At 44.4% G+C, this 5,194-nt stretch overlaps 1 long non-coding RNA gene across 1 annotated transcript; it reads right to left on the reverse strand.

Annotated features, from left to right (window-relative positions):
- Positions 1-1,231: 1,231 nt before the first annotated feature.
- On the reverse strand, positions 1,232-4,967 carry LOC310762488. Its single transcript, XR_014548019.1, has 2 exons — positions 4,832-4,967; positions 1,232-1,405 (listed from the first exon to the last, which is right to left on the reverse strand). It is a non-coding gene; the product is annotated as an uncharacterized lncRNA (long non-coding RNA).
- Between the last annotated feature and the right edge of the window lie 227 nt (positions 4,968-5,194).

A 5,194-nucleotide genomic window follows, 5' to 3' on the forward strand; every position in this document is an offset into this window, starting at 1 on the left:
GTTCAAAAACAGAAGCATTTACTTCTCAGTTTTGGGCGTTAGAGAACCAAAACATACAACAACGGAGGTGTTCGGGAACCGAGGTACCACTGTACCAGTCTAAGCCAACTGTGTGTGGAGAAGTGCAACCTCCCCCAACTTTGTGCCCTCCAGATGATGATGATGGTGATTTATTGAATTTATATATGGCCCTATACCCAGGGGTCTCAGGGCAGTTCACAGAATAAAACCAAGATATAAAACTACAAAATACATAATCAAAATAAAAACAATAACCCAATAACACACACAAAACACATTTTAAAAGGGCATAGGATGTAAATCAGATTGACCAAAGGCCTGGTTAAAAAGGAACGTTTTTGCCTGGCGCCTAAAGGTGTATAATGAAGGAGCCAGGCGAATTTCCCTGGGGAGAGCATTCCACTGCAGAGCCACTGCAGAGAAGACCCGTTCTCATGTTGCCACCCTCCAGACCTCTCAAGCAGGGGGCACACGAAGGAGGGCCTCAGAAGATTATCTCAGGGTCTGGGTAGGTTCATATGGAAAGAGGCGGTCCTTGAGGTATTCCACTAGTTATAGGAACTAGTTATAGGCTTCAATCGCCTTAATGCAGAGATATGCACCTAGGCATCCAAGCATATGTGGCCCCCAAGAGGTGGACTGCAGTGTTCAATGGACAGCACCAATCATCTCCTGATTGGTTAGGGAGTTTTAAATGGCCCACACATCTTCCCATTCTCTCTTATGAAGGCTTTTATAGGTACTCTTTGCATTTTTACATTTGACCACTGCCATCTTCTTATTTGAAAGTCAAGTTTGCTATTGAATTGCATTATGTTATTGCACATTTAGAATATCCCGGGTTGAGACTTCAGAAAATTATAATGGGAGCTCCATGGACCAGCTTCAGGAGTTGAACAATTTGTTGCAGCATGCCTAGGGAAAAAAAATCACCTTGTTGAAGAGACTGGAGTCTGATTCCCCCAAGGCTAGTTATCCGGAGTGCAAAACACATTCAGGAATCTGGAGGCAGACAGGTTTAATTGCTATATCTCAACACCTTCTCCGCATTTCTCCATTCTTCATTTACTATTTTTAATACTGGGTTATATCTTCACTGATTCATTTTTCCACTTTGCAACTATTTTATGAGGGTGGCTGATCCGTTTCTCTTTCCCTTAAAACTACCAACACAGATCGTTTGGCCCATAAAATCATCGTTTTCTGCGAGTTCTGACTGGTATGTTTAATTCCTCTGGGCTACATAGTAGCGTGAGCACCAGGTGATGTAATCACTTTCCCAAAATTTGCATGCATCTCTGTTCCGTGCTGTTAGTTTTCCCCTAGAGCCTTTCAATCTCCAGCCGTGCCAGCGCTGCCTCTGTCCTCCGCCTCCACCTTGATGCTGAAAAGAAAATGAGCCGTGTGTGTGTGAGAGAGAGAGAGACACTTTGTGCAATTGGCCAAATGCTCCTTTTTGTGCAATCCCTGTCCATTTAATTTGACTGGGTGCCTTGCAAGATGGGCTGTAGCCAAGATGGGGCCAATGGGTGCACTGCCTGCCTGGAACACTTATTTGCCCAACGTGAAATTGGTTGCATGAAATTGGCTTTTTTAACTGATGAGATGACAACCTCTAGTTAATGAATGAAAGCTTGTTTTTAAGAATGGGAACAATTCTGGTTGTTGTTTTTTTTTTAAAAATGTAGAGTTGCTAGTGCTCACCATCAGCCAGCCCACCACCAAAGTTACAATACAGTGGTACCTCGGGTTACAGACGCTTCAGGTTACAGACTCCGCTAACCCATAAAGAGTACCTCGGGTTAAGAACTTTGCTTCAGGATGAGAACAGAAATCGTGCTCCGGCGGTGCAGCAGCAGCAGGAGGTCCCATTAGCTAAAGTGGTACCTCAGGTTAAGAACAGTTTCAGGTTAAGAACAGACTTCCGGAACAAAATAAGTTCTTAACCCGAGGTACCACTGTAATGTTCAAATGCCACCCACCTGGCACAGTTCTGTTAACTCAAGAAATACTCCTGACTCAAGGTGGATTTTCTTTTCAGGATCATAAACAAACTTATGCTTAAGTCACACAGGACAACATCAAAACCTGGTAGCCATTAGGTAAAAGGTAAAAGGTAAAGGACCCCTGGACGGTTAAGTCCGGTCAAAGGTGACTATGGGGTTGCAGCACTCATCTTGCTTTCAGGCCAAGGGAGCCGGCATTTGTCCGCAGCTTTCCAGGTCATGTGGCCAGCAGAACTAAACTGTTTCTGGCACAACGGGACACCATGACGTAAGCCAGAGCACACGGAAACGCCGTATACCTTCTAGCCGCAGCGGTACCTATTTATCTACTTGCACTTGTGTGCTTTCGAATGGCTAGGGTGGCAGAAGCTGGGACAGAGCAACAGGAACAGGAATTTGAACTGCCAACCTTCTGATCAGCAAGCCCAAGAGGCTCAGTGGTGTAGACCACGGTGCCACCCGCATCCCAGTAGCCATTAGGACAGTGAGTAGGACAGGCTGCTCAACAGGGAAGGGGGGAGTTACTTAAAATGATATTGGAAAACTACCATCCGGGGGGCCAAACTAGATGCTACTTTAATTCTCTATTTGACAACCAGTGGGAGCCCCCCCCCCCCATAATTTAGTAAATAAAAATAATAGTTTCTCTTCAACCAGCCATTTGGCTGATTGACATTCTATGGCCTTTTAAATGTGTCTGTGGGGGGGCTATTGCTTTTGTGTTTGTTTCATTATGCATTTTGTGTTTTCATTTTGTATTTTTATGTTGTGAACCTCTGGTCTTTGGATGAAGGGCAGTATTCAAATTGAAGAAGAAGAAGAAGAAGAAGAAGAAGAAGAAGAAGAAGAAGAAGAAGAAGAACCCTTATAACTTCACTTGAGGATGGGGCAAGGTTTTCCACTGGTGTTGCACCATTGGAGGAGAGGGTGAACTCTTCCCTCCCTACATGCTGATGTCTCAATGAGAAATGAAGTGGTGGTGGTGACCCTGAACTTGTAACTAAATGAAGGCGGAAAATAGCAGCAAGCTATGTATTTAGTGTAACGTGTAATTTAAGATTACTCTTAAAACCCCTTATTAAATTGACAACTGCAGTGGCTAAAAGGGTACCCGCACCACAAAATATTTAAGGATGATAAAGAGTCAACCCACACGCAAAACCTGTAGGGGGCACACACACCCCAACACACATATAACCCTGCCCTGCAAAAAGCAATGTACCCATCACACCTAGCGAGGAAGATAAGACAACAGCCCTGAGACCCATTAAAGTGAAGGGACCCGTTGCAGCAGGAGGCCTTGATGAACTGAATCCACTAGAGACAGGAAACCCAACGGACGAAATGTGGCCCGGAAGTCAGCCTCCGAGATGAGTCCTCACGTTTTAGTCCCCATAAGAACCTCTCATTTGTGTGTAGTAAAAAAGAAGCAGCAAAAACATATCTGCCCTGCTGGCTGTACAGATCAGATCTAATAACAATCAAGCAGCAGGCTTGCATGTTTAACTAATGAAAACATCCATGAGTTAAGAAATGAACCTTTACACAAAGAGGGAAAATACAGTTTGTGCTTTGCTGAATCTGTTCCGTCACCAACTGATTTGCTAACTATCAAAAGTTTCGCACCATCACTGCACAAGGTCCTGCTCCAAAGTGCTTGCAATCCACATTTTGCCAAAGGGCAAGACAAAAGCCTATTCTTGCTAGAGGCCTTGTTTGTTTTTCCATGTGACACAAGTGTTGTGTAGGCTCCTCATGCCATTTAGAACCAGGAAAATGAGGGTTCTGGAAGGTGTTTACACCAGTAATGAATGTGCTCATCTCCACTACTTCCTCCCCTGCAACGCTGCTCATGTAGGGATGAGGGGAGTAAATGTGGGCTGAAGCTTTACCACTTCAGACTACAGCAGCGGGTATATATGACAAGGTTCATACATACAGTGGAACCTTGGTTCTCGAACTTAATCCATTCTGGAAGTTTGTTCAACTACCGAAACCATTTGAAAGCCAAGGCGCAGCTTCTGATTGGCTGCAGGAGCTTCCTGCGCTCAAGCGGAAGCCGAATTGGACATTCGCTTCCAAAAAATGTTCGAAAACCAGAACACTTACTTCCGGGTTTTCAGCTTTTGGGAGCCAATTTGTTCGTCAACTAGTCTGTTTGAGAACCAAGATACCACTTTACTTACTTATTTTAAACGGCAAACCAATGTGGCGAACTGATTTTAAGATTAGAAAAATGAGAGGCTGAAGTTGACAGATTTTGCCTACCCCTATAAATAGGTGTAAGCGTAATCAGAGCCTAAATGAGGAATTGCTAGTCTCATCCAAGCAGATCTGAACAGAATGAATAATTTGATTTAGTGGTATCCCCAGTGCTTTTTTTCTGGGGGGACACAGGGGTACGCATACCCCTAAACATTTTGTGAATCTAAGTTTGACCTCATTAGAAGGCAGTATTTCAATATGAGTAGGAAAATGAAAGTACCCATAAACTACTTCTTTTTTTAAAAAAAGAAAAAAAAGCTCTCATTGGGCACCTCATGAGAAGAGAAGACTCCCTGGAAAAGACCCTGATGTTGGGAAAGATGGAGGGCACAAGGAGAAGGGGACGACAGAGGACGAGATGGTTGGACAGTGTTCTCGAAGCTACCAGCATGAGTTTGACCAAACTGCGGGAGGCAGTGGAAGACAGGAGTGCCTGGCGTGCTCTGGTCCATGGGGTCACGAAGAGTCGGACATGACTAAACGACTAAACAACAACAACAACAAGGAATACTGGGATGCAGGGAATATTTGGCTAATACTTCATTTTTTCTGCTTCCATTTCTCCCATTCTAGACACAATCCTTCCTTCTCCTTCTCGGCATGTTTCCTATGTTACTTCGCTTGGTGTACAAGCAGGTACATTGCTCACTCAGCAACTCCTGGCCTTATTCTGGTAAGGATTTGAGTGCCAGGAAGTGACAAGTGTAATGACAACCTTTTGTGATGTCAGTCTTTGAACTCATAAAACGAGAACCTGACACGAGTCACCGAGCAGATGGCATTGAATCCAGCTGTCCTGCTCCTGAGCTGGGTGGGAATGACCTAGAAGGAAAAGATTCCACAGCCAATTACAATTCCCTGGAGGAGAGACAGGTCAAACACATTAGCTGCTTCACTGCTTT

This window comes from Podarcis filfolensis (genome assembly GCF_964270895.1).
Source record: "Podarcis filfolensis genome assembly, chromosome: 5".
Taxonomy (NCBI): domain Eukaryota; kingdom Metazoa; phylum Chordata; class Lepidosauria; order Squamata; family Lacertidae; genus Podarcis; species Podarcis filfolensis.